Source organism: Pararge aegeria, chromosome 25 (assembly GCF_905163445.1).
Source record: "Pararge aegeria chromosome 25, ilParAegt1.1, whole genome shotgun sequence".
Classification (NCBI taxonomy): Eukaryota; Metazoa; Arthropoda; class Insecta; order Lepidoptera; family Nymphalidae; genus Pararge; species Pararge aegeria.
This window is the reverse complement of record NC_053204.1, coordinates 1,485,171-1,501,600: the sequence shown is the minus strand read 5'-3', so window position 1 is coordinate 1,501,600 and position 16,430 is coordinate 1,485,171. Positions and strand designations below refer to the sequence as shown.

Sequence of the window (16,430 nt, the reverse complement as noted above, 5' to 3'; positions counted from 1 at the left end):
TGAATGAAAACAATTGTATCTATACTTATAATAAAACTGTAACTGGAAGATTTCTGTACATTTAATATATTTTGAAAATTTTGATCGGGGGATGCTTTATAATCGATACTGAGTCCAAAACAGACTTTTATTTAATTTTTGTCTGTCTGTCTGTCTGTCCGGGCATCACGTGAAAACTACTGAACGGATTTAAATACAATTTGGTATAGTGGTAGCTGACATTCCGGGTCAACATATAGGCTACTTTTTATCCCGATAAACAAAAAGTTTTCTCCGGGAAAGATTTTTTAAGATATTAAAACCTCTAATAACCGCATCGGTGCAGACTTAGTTGCGCGGGTCAGCTAGTTGTTCAATAGTAGAAAAAAAGTAGTTACAGCGATATACACATAGAGCAAGAGAGTACAATTTGGGCGGCCTTATCGCTACATAGCGATTTCTTCCAGACAACCAAAGACGTAAAAGGAAAAGACACAGACAAGAGGAAGTTGGTGCAATAAATAAGAGTTAAACATTTCACTAATATATAAATATAATAAAAACTATGATATATATATATGTATATAATGGTCCACCAATCCGCATGGGGCCAGAGCGTGGTGGACTACGGCCTTTACCCCTTCTAATTGTAGGAGGTGACCCGTGCCCTGTAGTGGGCCGGTAATGGGTTACTTTTTTTTTTATAAATAAATATACTACACACATCGCCATCTAGCCCCAGCTATCTCCCGGCTAAGTTTGTTGTGGGCTTCTTCTTAGACCAGGACGCATTTGGAACACTCGTAGCTTTAGTTTTAAGTTTACGAATGTGGTTATCGCCATCATCTCACTACCGTGTAATTATTATGTACGCAGCAAAAGTGCCACCTATGGGCCTAGTAGAATAAATATATTTATGACTTTGACTTTGAAGCACGGGAACATGGAATAGGAGAAGTTTACCCCCGTTTATTAAAACACATATACTATTTAGATATTATTTCCACTTGTGCTCCAGAGTTGATAAAGCTGTGGGAGAGGATAAATTGTTATCCTTTTCCCGGGGACGGAAAAGTTTTCATAGAAAAAAGAATCTCCTAACTCGATTCATATTTCTCAAAACCATAACACAACAAGCTTAAAACACGTGTAAGTATGTAATTGATTCAGAAACCTTGAATCCTAAAACCTCTTGCGTAAACACTAGGCTTTGTACGTGTATTTTTATTGTGCTTCGAACGTCTTCAAGAAGTTTTCATCTAGACCCAAAGTAAGCGTAGCTTGTGTTAAGGGTACTAAGATGACTGATGAATATTTTTATTAATAATATACGTAAATACTTAGAATATACATATAAACACCAAGACACTGAAAAACATTCATGCTCATCACACAAGCATTTTCCAGTTGTGGGAATCGAACCCACGGCCGTGGACTCAGAAAGCAGGGTCGCTGCAAACTGCGCCAATCGGCCGTCGTTGAATGAATGAATATACTTTTATTGCACACCACAAAAAGTACTTAAAAAAAGAAAAATGTAACAAAAGAACGTATACAATTTTGCGGCCTTATCGCTTCATAGCGATTTCTTGCAGACAACCAATGGCGAAGAAAACAAATACAGAAAATAGTCGTTTATATAGGGTTGCCAGACGGTCGGGAATTGGCGGGATTCTCCCGAATTTTTGTCTGTCCTCCCGACTCCCGACAAAGCAAATAATCTCCCGAAAAACTAAACTTGCAAACAACACACAAAATAAAATGACAAATACTTATGGCAAGAACAAAAACAATAAACATGCTCATTCGGTTCTTATCTTATGTGTCACAAATACCTACTATGTTTTTTTTTCTTATATCTACAGTGCAATGCAAAAATGTGTTGGTTTACTTAATATATTATGTATAATTAATGTTATTAACTTATTTTTTTATTTCTCCCGACCAAAGCCCTGAAATCCCTAAAAACCGGTTATTGATCCCGATAACAGGAAGAATCGATCTGGCAACCCTGGGTGCATATATACATATACCCAAAAAATCAATATTTCATTACTTAAATAAATATATGATTATGATTGACAGAAAGTGCTTATATTATTATCGTCATCACTTCAACCGATTGAAGCCCACTGCTGGACATAGGTCTTTTGTAGAGAGTTCCAAAATCCACGGTCCTGGGCCGCTTGTTTCCAGCGGCTCCCAGCGACTAGCTTGATGTCGTCTGTCCACCTCGTTGGCGGCCGACCAACACCGCGTTTACCTGTCGGGTCGCCATTCCAACACCTTGGAACCCCGACGTCCATCGGTGCTCATATTAGGCCTACTTGAAATGAATTTTGAATTTGAATTTTGATTACGACGGCCGATTGGCGCAGGTGCGATCCTGCTTTATGAGTGGGCGTGGGTTCGTTTCCCACAACTGGACAATATTTGTGTGATGAACATAAACAAATATTGCCCAGCCAAAAACTCAATCTATATATTATAAGTACTTATGTATATTATTCATAAAAAATATTCATCTGTTCTTAGTACCCATAACACAAGCTATGCTTACTTTGCGATGTGTGTATTGTCTTAATATATTAAAATTATATTTACTATAAAATAATATAATTTAAATAAAATATGAAAAAAAATAAAGTACCTGCTTAAACTCTTTCTAATTTCTTCATTCTTGGAGTTTTAATTAGTTCTAACCTTTTAACTTTTTTTTTTTTTTAAATGTTTGTTTATTGTTTTCGTAAAAATACTATTCATTAGGATTAAGATATAGTTATAGTTCTGTTATAATATAGCTTAAGATGCAAGGTTTTTTTTATTCCACTACAAGTTAGCCATTGACTGCAATCTCACCTGGTGGTAAGTGATGATGCAGTCTAAAATAGTAGCGGACTCACCTGTTAGGGAGTATGGTAGTCATACACATACTAGGTTTCTACGCGACATCGCACCGAAACACTAAATCGCTTAGCGGCACGTCTTTGTCGGTAGAATAGTAACTAGCCACGGTTAGGCCTCCCACCAGACCAGACCAGGAAAAATTCAGAAATTATAAATTCCCAAATTGCCCCTGCTGGGAATCGAACCCGTGACCTTCTACTTAAATTCACGGCGCCAACCATTGCGCCAAGGATGTCTTAAAATAAATGTTAGATGTATATGTAATATGTATATTAGACGTGCGCTAACTCGCCAAAAACTAGCCAACAAGTTTGATATAATTTAATATCGCCACCAAAAGTTCCACCATTTTGTGGTGGCGGCCATCTTGCATTTGAAATTTCTCATACTTTAGTTCATAGTATTCTACTAAGTACTAGTCAAGCATTTTCATTCGATTAAGGAAATTGTGTAAAGATATGTAAACCGCCACCGGCAGCCATCTTGAACCGATTTTCATCTCAAAGCTTTCCTATTAACATTTCCGATTAATTCACCTTTCAAACAAAAGAACACAGACACGTCAAACTTATAAAATCCTGTAGTTTTTGCGTCAGGTGTTAAAAATAAGAAAGCAAAGCTAATGTAGGTATCTATAAAGTACCTTTGGAGTTAACATATCACATCGACCCATTACCGGCCTACTAAAGAGCACGGGTCTCCTAACACAATGAGGGGGGGTTAAGGCCGTAAAGTGAACATTATGAGGTACTCTCAGGCATACAGGTTTCCTCGCGATGTTTTCCTTTACTGTTAACATATACCTAATGTACATGTTTTAAAATTTAAGTCTAGAACAACTCTAGAATTTAAATGCATTATTGCACATAATATACACGTGAAAATACAATATTCTTCAATAATATTAAAAAAAAACTTACCAATTCTGTTTTCAAACTCCTTCCAACTCGATGCCCCAGGTCTGTCCTTCGTTTACTTTATTGTATAATACAAATAATATAGTTTATTGGACACATTTAACATTTTGTTGTAAAGGAAAGTTTGTATCAACGGCCCCACGTGGTCACAGAGTATAAACACAGAACACGCAAAAGTTATAAAAAAAAACTTACAAGATGGCGGTAAGTTTGAAAAACGAACGCGGGACGTCTGGAACGGAAATAGTGACGCGTTCACTCAAAAAGCTCGGATATCGATAAAATATATTCGAATTACGATAAATAAAAATGTACGTCTATTATTCGCGACCGCGCAAAGTCGAATGCGACGTCATGGGCAGTCTCAGAAGGTACTTTATCACTGGTTTATAATAGCTTTATAAAGAATGTAATATCAACATTATTGACAGTAGTGTCGCACGATTGCACGCCTTATCGATTTTCGATTGTTCGGCATTATAGGAATTGTATTGCGGAGTAGTGTAAACGATAGTTTTATTACTTATTTTATTTTATAAAGGTGTGTCCGACGACTGGCTTCGTGCAAGAAAACCCGTCTTGGTAAGGAAATGTTATGCTATTTTTATTTTTAAGGTTACTTACTGTTAAGTTCTTGTTGCACGCAGCATGTTCATTTTATGACTATATTTTTGAGATTATATTCGACCTGTGCGATTCGATCTGCCTGTTTGACTAAAAAAATGGATAATGCGTCTGTTATATAAATGCGTCTGAATATATCTAAATATAATATTGGAATCTAGGCGACGCACAGTGGGGAAAAATCGAGTTTAACTTTCATAGGATTATTAAAAAGGTTTTTTTAATTTGTAAAAAACATATTTATCTCCATTAGATAACGTAGTGTCCAGACAAACAAGAAAATTACGCCATAGTGTAGACATTTATGTCATATCAATATTTAAAGCTAAAGAAATTGAACTCAGGTACATTTGCGAATCGCCATTTTATGTCGTTGAATGGACTAGATTAATGACAGGAAATCAATAATTTAACCAAGTATTTCATTACGAATCATCAAAGTATGTCTTCAACGTATAAAATATAATACAAATTATTATAGTGACCGTGGTAAGGATCCACGTCCGGATGACGTCAGAAATCGGTGCCCTCGTCTTCGCCGGTGAAGACGCTGTGTAGGATGCGTGTTTGTGTGCTGTTGGGACATATTGCCGGTAGTTATTTGATCATGGTCGTAAAGGAAATGTTTCGGACGTCGACGCCTCGACCCCTAGGGGGTTGGGGTTGTCGGACTTCTAATGCAAACATTTTTTCTCTAGAGTCTTCCTCGGAGTCCCTAAATGGGGCTCGGGGCAACCGCTCAGGGCGAGCTTGTATAAGAGGCCGGCCGCCGGCCTCTTATACAAGCATTCCACAGCTGCACTGCTGCTCGCGTCGAATAGTCAAGACTGTGGGCTAGGTGGTGCAGTACCCTGGTGACTTGGAGCGTGGTGGAGTGTTCGGCACGGAAACCGAACTGTTCGTCGCGTGGCTGAACGTGGGGCGTGATGTACAGCACAAGCAACTTCTCGAAGACCTTTGAAGTCGTCGACAGCAGCGTGATGGGGCGATAGCTCCCAGGCTACATGATTTTCTTTCCCGTTTTGGGAATCAGGATAATCCAATCCGACCGAGCTCCCACGATGATGCGAAGTGCCCGGTACGGAGGATGCGGTTGAATTGCGCGCGGGGGAAGGTGGCGCAGGGCTTCATTGGTGACCCGGTCGGGGCCGTAGGCTAATGCGAACATTCATCGCGCGATCATAGCGCGATGCAGTATTTTTGTGGCGCCATCTAGTTCGGAAATGTGGAGACCGCTACACACTACACCTACAAGGCTGTTATAAATACAATATTTTTAAGGCGTAGTTGCCGGTGTTAATATTCCCACGAGGCTTAACTACTACGCCTCAGGTTAATTGACACAAGGCGGCATTTGTAGTACGTGTACCTTGCATGCCCTGCGAAGTGTTGCTCTGTTTATAGGCGATGGCTTTCCACGTACCCGGAGGCTCAAGTCAAAGTCAAAGTCAAAGTCAAAAATATCTTTATTCAACTAGGCCTATGGTGATGGCCTATAGGTGAGGCCTTTGATGCGTACATGAGAATTACACGGTAGTGAAACAAGATACATTTCGGAGTGTGTGCTCAGGAGCTATTGGATTTGGTTAAACCATCTCCTCTCTACCATCGAACTGCGAAGCACCGAAAGAATCTGCACCGTTACGTTGTTGAAATACCATCAACACGTACGAAGCGTTTTGCTTCTTTCTTCTGATCCGCATCGCAAAGGCCTGGAATACCCTCCCATCTGCGGTTATAATTTGGGTACCTTAAAATCAAGAGTAAATGAGTGCTTCATCTTAGGCTGCATCATCACTTACCATCAGGTGTGATTGCATTCAAGCACTTGTCTATATACTTACTTAAAAAAAAGAAAAAAAAAGTGAGATGATGGCGATAACCACATTCGTAAATATAAAACTAAAGCTACGATGGTTCCAAACGCGTCCTGGTCTAAGAAGAAGCCCACAACAAACTTAGCCAGGTGTTTTTTTTTTGTTAACACCATCTCACATTGTCATTTAAAATTATTAGAAGAGCAACCTGGTTAGAGCAATAATTCACCCCCAAGGTTTTTTATCGATGACGTAGTCCTTTAAACTATAATAGGAGTTTTCTATAAGCTTACGTTTAATACAAACTTTGAACTTTTTAAGAGACATCTCCAATATGTCAATGGGTAGTTTATTGTAGAATTGCATGCAATTTCATTTAAACGATTTATTTATTTTATGTAACCTAGCATATTGCACTGTATGTTTATTCTTACTTCTAATATTTAAAAACTTAAATCAGTATTTAACTAAAGACTATTAAAAATAATAATGTAAATATGAATTAAGCTATTATAACAAATTGATAAGTAATTATCAAATAAATTGAAATTAAAATCTCAATCAAGCTAGCCAAAACCCGCCATTTCTTTGAAAAGTTATTAAAATATTTTTTTGTATATTATTTATCCGCTACAGTCAGAAGTGGGATACGCAAAAACAAGCGACAAAATAAGAAATCCACGCTGCAAAAACATGTTTCCGAAGATTCGGACCACGACACAGAAAATGACGAAGCGGCTTCTCCACCAGCAAGAAAGTTGCTGAAAAGTTTGCTCGAAAAAGAAATGCATAAAGCACTAAGCGATCTCCAAGAAGATAGTCCCGTCATCATCAAATCACGACAACATCGTGCCGCTTCGTTGATCCTGGAATTTGATCCAGATTGTGATGAATGTTCAGTCCAAGCCTGGAAGATGAGAGAAGATGAGAAGCCTGATCAGATCGGTGAGATCCATAAATGGGATGAAACCACAAAATCATTTTGACAAGACAAACTACGAGGGCAAGCAAAAAAGTGGTATAATCGACTAGAGGAATACGATTATTCATGGAGCGAATGGAAGAAAATGTTAATGAGTGCATTTCCTAAACATAGAGATTACGGAAATATGTTGGAAGAGTTATTACAGAAAAAAAAAATACAGAACGAGACGATAACACAATATTATCAGGACAAACTAGCAATGTGCTTTCGGTGCAAGTTATCAGACAACGCCAGCATTTCATGCATAATTTGGGGTTAGCCACAGTCATTGCAACCAAATGCGCGAGCATTTCAATGTCAATCTCCGGGAGAAATTTACGAAGGATTTTTGTGTGCCCTTGAGGATTATCGTGCCTTTCCCTAAGAAGTCAGACCACTAAAAGCAGTTAATCGATCGTTGTCATCTGACAAAAAGATATTCACGCCGAATCCGGAAATAGACCCGTGCCGGCGGTGCAAAAAAACTGGGCATTTGTTGCGGGACTGTATTGAGCCAGACAAGCGGACCTGTTTTAGATGCGGAACCAGGGGGCATATTTCAACACGCTGCACTATGAATCCTACGAACAGCAAGATATCTGTCTCCAGCAATGTTAAGGAAGTTAACTTGTTGAGACCTTACAATGATGTTTATAAGAAGGTGGTAAAAATTAATGGCGCTCATGTTAAAGCCTATATCGATACAGGAAGCCAAGTCAATATTCTAAACGAACAAGTTGCTAGCGCTCTATCTCTTGAAATAAAACCAAGTAATGTTATGTCTAAAGGGTTTTCCGGCGGAGTGGCCACCAGTCAAGGAGAAGAGGATTTTCAGTTAGAAATAGATGACATCACATTGCATTGCCGAGCCTACTTATGTAATGTGAACATGAGTGAAGTTAACCTATTGATTGGGCAACCAGTGATTAACAGGGAAGGTATGACCTTAACAGTAAGCAACGGTGTCGCTAAGCTTAGTTCAGTTTCAGATCCTATGTCTGTGATAGAAGCTATTGAGGAACGTGACAGGTTTGCCGTTGTCACAGTCAATCAAGAGCGACTGCCGCCTGGTACCTCTATTATTCCTGTTCGTGTGCTGGGTAACAAAGTGGATAACGATGTCTTGTCACGTGCGAGACACTATGAGCTTCGTTTTCATTGCCGGCAACTTTGCTACGCGGTGAGGAAGGCTACATTAAAGTTATGAACACGGGCTGCAAGACCATCGAGTGGCCACCGGGAGAGGTCTTGTTTAGAGCCGAAAACTGCCAGGAGACTTTGCCAGATAGCCAGGTGTGTTGTTTTTCCGTTTGCACTAACTCTGCCAGTAGTTATGTTTGCCAAGCCATAGATAATATTTCCCCTATAGGCGGTGTTAACATCGATGATATTAAAATAGGGCCAATAAATAAGGAAGAACGTTCCAATATAATACGTTTATTATTACAATTTAAACATTGTTTTGCTGCTGGTACACATGAATTTGGTTGTACCAATTTAGTACAGATGAAAATCAAACTTACAACTGAGCAGCCAGTACATCGCCAGCCTTATAGATTATCGCGTAGTGAACAATCCATAGTCAAATCCAAAGTAGACGAATTATTAGATGCAGGCATTATAAAAGAGTCCGAATCTAGTTATGCTTCTCTGGTTATCCTAGTAAAGAAAAAGAACGGTGATAGTAGATTATGTGTTGATTACCGGGCGTTAAATGCTGTCACTCTAAAGGAAAGATATCCATTACCGAATATAGACGATCAGGTTTCCAAGCTAGCAGGCAAAAGGTATTTTACTAGTTTAGATTTGGCACAAAGTTATCACCAAGTACGTATTAGTCCAGAAGACACGCATAAAACTGCATTCGTAACGCCGCAGGGTCATTATGAGTACACTAGAGTTCCTTTTGGTTTAGCAAACGCTGCTTCAGTTTTTATGCGTTTAATAAATAAAATAGTAGAATCCGCTGGTAAAACACAGCACCTAAGTCAGAATGAAATATTAGCATTTTTAGATGTCCTACTACTGCCTTCAATCGATATAAAAACTGGCTTACAGATGTTAAAAAATATGCTTAGTCAATTTGCAACAGAAAATTTGAAGTTAAATTTAAATAAATGTTCGTTTTTGCAAACTCAAATAACTTATATGGGGCATGAGACATCTTCCGATGGTATTCAGCCGAGTGTGGCCAAATTGGAAGCAGTATCCCAGTTCCCGGTCCCCAGTAATGTGCACGATGTGCGTCGTTTTATAGGATTGTGTAGCTATTTCAGGAAATGTATTTTTAAGCCCCTTAACAGACTTGACGAAAAAGAACACGTCTTGGGTATGGCAAACAGAACAAAATGAAAGTTTTGAACAACTAAAGAACTGTTTATGCTCTAAACCCGTACTCGCGCTATATGACGCTTCACTACCAACTGAAATACATACTGACGCATGTAAGTTAGGTGTCGCCGGTATATTGCTGCAAAGGCAAACTGATAATTCTTTGAGGCCAGTATTGTATTTTAGCAGAGTTACAAGCAAGGAAGAAATTATATATCATAGTTATGAACTCGAAACCCTTGCAGTAGTTGAATCATTACGTAGGTTTCGTGTGTATGTTATGGGTAAACATGTTAAGATAATTACCGATTGTACAGCGGTGCGAGCAACACTCACTAAACGCGACATAATACCACGTATAGCCAGGTGGTGGCGCATGCCCACGTGCTAACGGTCAGGTGGAGCGTACGAATCGAATCCTCCTTGACGCTTTGCGAGCTACTGATCCGAGTGAAGCTTCTCTTGGATTGAATTGGTCAAACTCCTTACCTGACATAGTTTGGGGAATAAACAACACGGTAAATAACTCCACCAAGTATAAGCCCTATGATTTAATGTTTGCTCGATCTGGTAGGTCAGTTTGCGACATTAGTATTCCTGACAGAGTGGCTGAATCCGTTGTGTCGAGACGCATTACAGCTACTGATCATATACAAAAAGCGAGTGCCAAAATGAAACATAATTTTGATAAAAAGCTAAAAAGTCCAAAAATATACAAGAAAGGCGATTTAGTTCTTTGGAGACAAGCCCCTACTAGTAGCGCGACAAGGGTTAACACTAAATTGGATGACTTGTATTCTGGCCCATATATACGAGTAGTTACTAAATTGATAGGAAATGATAGATAATGATAGGGTACAAAAGCTTTACAGGCTTAGTGCCAGCTGATATGTTGCGACCTTATAGAAGTGGACCCCTTTATCTGACAGTTCCAGTAGCGCTGAGGAGCAACTGGAGACTGAAGATCTTATTGACTTGCTGGAAAGCTAATTGTGATCTTTGTTCTTATTGCGGGAGCAATAATTGTTGCAGTTTGGCCGATTGTAACTGATGAGACGTCAGCCAGTGCACCACAGATTATAAAGACAATTTGTCAAAGCCAAGCCGCCATGTTGTCGTACCTCACCGCCATGCCAAAAATGCCGCCATTATGGTTTGGTACGTCAAGCTAGCTAAAGCCCGCCATTTCTTTGAAAAGTTATTAAAATATTTTATTGTATATTATATTGCTTTTATTTTCGTATCCGCTACATTACCTAATGAGCTTAATTGTCTGGGCACTTTTTTTTTTTATAAACCACAAGTCAGCCCTTGACTGCAATCTCACCTGTTAAGCGAGTTATCATCTCGACCCATTAACGGCCCACTACAGAGAACGGGTCTCCTCGCATTAGGGGTTAAGAGGTTAAGGCCACCACGCTAGCCCAGTGGACTGTTAAGGAGTATGGTTTAAGATCTTCATTTCTCAAAAGAATTACAAAAAATTCGCTTAGTTGAGAAAACATTAAACTTAAAAATAAAACATGTTGTGAGCGTACACTATAGAAGGTACATATAAATCTATAAAGCAGCTAAAAGAAAATGTTCGTACAAAAAAACACACGACTTAAACAAAGATCAGCGTTTACTGGAAACGACTTATACTGACATATTATTTATCAAGTAGAATTTTAATTTTTTCTTAAAAATAAACGTAGATTTAGCTTCTTTTATATCATGGCAGTTTATTATAAAGAGTAATGAAAACAGTATGGAAATTAAATTCAACCAAACCCCTAATCGGTTGCTACGCGACATCGTACCGGAACGCTAAATCCCTTGGCGGCACCGTCTTTGTGGTAGCCAGGCCAGAATCTAAATCACAATTTGGATATAAAAAATTCTGAGATTCCAAACCGGGGCTTCTAACTTGAAACCATAAAGCTCACCGCAGCGCCAGGGAGGTCGTCAAAAAGTAACGTAAGGGCATAAAAGTACCTATCCCATATCATAGCCGCTCCTCCCACTTTTCTATTTCCTTTTCTTGCCTTCATCATCATTGGCAAACACTAAACTGTCCCACTACATCTGCATATCGTCTGCGAAAGGTGCACAAGTCATTTGTGGGATTGAGTATACGCTTTTATAACATGATTCCTAAGGTAATTTTGGACCTACCAATGCAGTTTAAAGAATGTGTTAAAACACATTTATTGCACATATATTAAGTATATTTTTGACGGCCGATAGGCGCAGTGGGCAGCGACTTTGCTTTCTGAGTCAGAGGCCGTGCCGATTCCCACAGCTGGACAATATTTGTGTGATGAACATGAATGTTTTTCAGTGTCTGGGTATTTATAAGTATTATATATTATGTATATTATTCATAAAAAATATTCATCAGTTATCTTAGTACCCATAACACAAGCTACGCTTATTTTGGGACTAGATGGCAATGGGTGTAATGTCGTAGTATATTTATTTATTTAGTCTTAATTGTTAAAAAAAATAAAAAAAATAAAATACAAAAGAAAAAAAAAATTACAGCGAGGTTATTATACAATTGATGAATTTCTTAATGACAAGGTTGCTTGGAAGCATCCGGCTCCGCTGTCATCTGTCACAAGATAGAAAAATTAATTTTTAAATGTAAAATGTAAATTGTTGATATAGGAAAAGAGCAACTGCTGAGTTTCTTGCCGGCTTCTTCTCGGTTTCGTTACGTTACAAAAGTGCTTATATTAGGCCTACTTGAATAAATGAATTTTGAATTTTTTTTAACTTGGCCCGTATGGATGGTGGCCGTAGGATTGGATTCAGATTGGTAGACTTCACGCCCCTTTGAGAACGTTATCATACATGCAAGTTTCCATTCACTTGATTTCTCCCGTTGCTTGGGAGAAATCAATTGAATCATGAATGGAATGTTCTTAGTAGTGTTGCTATAGGTGATGATGTAGAACCGGTAAACCTTACTTATATTCAAAGTCGTAGTAAAAATCAAAGTCAAAGTCAAATATCTGATGGCATCAAGATGGCACTTTTAATGCGTTGGTTACATATAAAATGTGTGTGCATAGTAGTGAGTAGTGATGGCGATAACTACATTCGTAAACTTAAAACTAAAGCTACAAACAAGGGTTCCAAACGCGCCCTTGTCTAAGCAAACGCCCACACACAATTTACCTGCTAAGGCAGGTATTTTGAACTTGCAAGCGCATTGTGAAATTTTATGGCAGCGCTCCTTCGGGGATGAACCTAGTAATGCTATGCTTATTTCTGCTGCCAAGCTGATTATAGCTGTGGTCCGGTTTGAAGGGCGGTGTCATTCCACTCACTGGAGGCTTAACACCTACGACTCAGGTCGATGGAAACAAAAAAATTTGACGGACCAAATAAATAGCCATGTACTTGGTCCGTCAATTTTTTTTTTTTTTACACCACTCAGCAAAAAAAAAAAAGAACGTACATTCGAAGAATGAAGCAGGATACAAATGGCGGCCTTATCACTTAGTAGCAATCTCTGCCAGGCAACCTAAGAATAAGGACAACTTAAAAGAAAAACGAATAGTATTACAAAAAAAGCTCCGAAACTGCTAAACTAATTTTAACAAATCTTTCATCCTTAATTTCCTAAGCTATTTTATCGAGAAGTAACATAGGCTATGTTTTATTTCAGCAATAAAAAGATTTCAGCCTTTAATAATAGTATTTTTAAACCGTGGCATAGTATAACGATAACACGTTGCTTTATCCACATGCGCTGACTAAATGATTCGTAATTTTTTTTGGGATTGTCTTTAGCTTTTCATCGTATCTCAAAGTTTTTACAAATACTTTGAAATAGAAATAGAAAATATTTATTGGAAAAACTCAGTACAATAAATCTTTGGAATCCTGACCCCTAAACGAGGAAATCCCGAACCTTAGGTGCCTTCCCAAACATTGATTCAATCGTTGAGATAATACATAGTGCACTTTAACAAAGGAAACTATCAAAGGTGTGTTGTGTTCTCTGACGGTTAAGTGAGAATAGCATGCTGACTGGACCGCGTGTGTATGTGTGTGTGTGGTTATGTGTATGCGTGTGTGTGTTTATGTTTGTGCGTGTATGGGTCTTTGCGCCTATCTGTACGTGAATGTTGTAAGTGTATGTTCTTCCGTTTATAAGGTTATATGATGATGGAAACTATTTATTTATTTTATTTATTTATTTATACTCTTTATTTGTACACCACTCAGAAAAACGAGACAAAAAAAAGAACAAACACATGAAGAATGAAGCAGGATACAAAAGGCGGCCTTATCGCTAAGTAGCGATCTCTGCCAGGCAACCTTAGGATTAGGATAACTAAAAAGAAAACGAATAGGTGGGGTACACTATAATCTATTAATACATACATACGAATATCTACATACTAATACATAAACCAGACTACACAAATACAAAAATACTATTGTTAAATATAAAAAATAAATATACTAATACATATCTTAATATACCATAAATACTTAAATATAAACTAAATATGTATTTATATTTTTTTCTGTTTCGTCATATGCTTAAGAGAACATTATCGCAAATTGCGTTAGAGATAACTGTCTAACGCAATTTGTGTTGTAACTGCAACTGTTAGTTATATTTCAATAAGTCAATTAGACATTTCTAAATTTCCCCCTGCCGGGAATCGAACCCGGCACCTCACACTCAAAACCACAGCATCCACAGCTGCGCCACGGACGTCAAACGTCACGGTCTGACTTTTTTTAATCGACTAAAAACTGATGCTTTCGTTGTACCTACATAGTGTTATTTTATAAACTCCGTTACACCAATCGTCGCCTGAGCTCGACCTCCAATGAGGCGCCCACAGGCCAACGATCCCTTCGCTTCTTCGAGCCCTGAAACCTAGAGCTTCAGGGCTCGAAGGAAACTCTTCCTGGCGGAGTCCCATTCCGAGGCATGCCAAAAAGCCTTCGTTACGCTGTTAAAATCTGTAGGTAATAAGCTAAAGACAATCCCAAAAAAAATTACGAATAATTTAGTCAGCGCATGTGGATAAAGCAACGTGTTATCGTTATACTATGCCACGGTTTAAAAATACTATTATTAAAGGCTGAAATCTTTTTATTGCTGAAATAAAACATAGCCTATGTTACTTCTCGATAAAGTAGTATTATAAACTTTAGTAGGATAGCGATGAGGCCACGAAAAGATGCAAATAAACATACCATACAAATATCACTTTATTAATTTACTTTATAAACTATGACAATATGAACTTATCGTTTTACAACCTCGCAATTCACTTCATAACTCTCTCAAAGAACGATCCAACCCGCCAAGACAAAATCCAATTTCCCGCCAAAACTCCTAGCGTCCAGGTAGAATCCAAGCAATTTGATTGGTTCCCGCCGTTATGCGTCTACCGGCGTTAACCAATCGGAGAATGACAACCGATCGTCTCGTTCAAAAATAAGATTAAATTAAAAAAATAACAAAGAAGTGGAAATTATAATGCTATTTAAATTTAAATCCTAACAATCGACCGTCCTGACAACGTGTGCGCCCTCGCACATGTCGCCAGGAGGCATCCTAACAATCGGAACTTGGCCAGTTGTTTCAATCTTGACATAATTTTAACAATTGAGTACCAAAATATGTTATAAACATCCATTATCATCTTACTATATATTTACATATACATTGGAGTTTAATATAACTAACAAAACAACCACAACCATCAATATTTTAGTAAATAATATAGGTAAAGATTATTTTCTAGACCTATTATACCTTTATAATTATATAAATATAATATTATTCATACTACTTCATAAACATTATATAAATCGACTTGATAAGAAAAACAACGATCGATAAATGTTTTTCATCATAAATGTATTCATTATATTTGGGATCCGAACGATCAATTAATCGAATAACCCATTACGACTCATCCCCTGAACGATCGATTTATCAGGGGAAACCCTACAGACATGCCAACAAGACGATCGATTTACTTGTGGCAGTCAGTGGGCATCATACTCTCTCTCTCTATTTAAGTTCCAGGACACGATCCGATCGATTCTCGTGCCTGGCTCTAGTGTTTTTGCTGTATCAGGGCACGATCCGATCGATTCTCGTCCCTGATTCCAGCTACATCAAGACACGATCCGATCGATTCTCGTGTCTAATCTGCAACAATAGAAAAATGGTTGTCTGTAGTTTTATGCATCAAGCGCTTATAAAACACACAAAACAAAACTTGAACATAAAACATTGTAAACTAAAACCAAATAGAACCAACTTTTATCCAATTTTTTTTTTTTTTTTTTTTGCTATATTTTAATCAATCCTCATTATAAGTTACTACTGGTAACCGATCCATTCACCTCAAGGCATAAGCAATATGTATCCATAGCATTATACACGATTGAGTTATCTTAATAAGTTAACCCTTTTGCATAAAGTCGTTTGTTCTTTCATCATCATTTCATCAGCGCCTTTGGAAACAGCATTGAGACAGTACCTCTGATGGTGTCCTACCGGCCGGCGCGGGCGGTCGTTATCTGGATGGTGTTATTCAGTCCCCACTGAATATTTCCAGAATGTTAATCCTAATAATTTGCCAATTCTTTCCACCATATTTCGCCGTCATTGCCTCTAAGGAGTCGAGAATGGTAAGATTGTACCCCTGTACCTACTTTGCCATTCAACCTAGAACTTCCTACTGCGATAAGGGTATGCTTTGTGCCCCTATTCAAGCAAAATAGAGTTAATGTGTGAGAAGTGAAATGGTTACCTTCGTCACTCATAATACTGCCTTAGAGCTCTTATCCCATTTAAGAGGTTGGTATTGCTATCGGGCTTAGTAAAACAAAACTTTGTGCAACCCTCTACAAAAACGA

The 16,430-nt window shown here is 38.1% G+C and overlaps 2 protein-coding genes across 4 annotated transcripts in view; one reads left to right on the top strand and one right to left on the bottom strand.

Annotated features, from left to right (window-relative positions):
* The window catches only part of LOC120634877 (neural/ectodermal development factor IMP-L2-like), a 99,024-nt gene extending 94,869 nt beyond the window's left edge, over positions 1–4,155 (bottom strand). For 2 of the 3 annotated variants that reach the window (XM_039905721.1, XM_039905724.1), the window contains exon 1: positions 3,807–4,155. The gene's annotated coding sequence lies outside the window, so the exon portion shown is untranslated. The remainder of the gene's footprint in view (positions 1–3,806) is intronic. The other variant, XM_039905723.1, reaches the window with a different exon arrangement.
* Positions 4,156–4,248: 93 nt separating this feature from the next.
* LOC120634797 (neural/ectodermal development factor IMP-L2-like) overlaps positions 4,249–16,430 on the top strand; it is a 64,709-nt gene continuing 52,527 nt past the window's right edge. The window contains exon 1 of the mRNA XM_039905603.1: positions 4,249–4,385. The gene's annotated coding sequence lies outside the window, so the exon portion shown is untranslated. The remainder of the gene's footprint in view (positions 4,386–16,430) is intronic.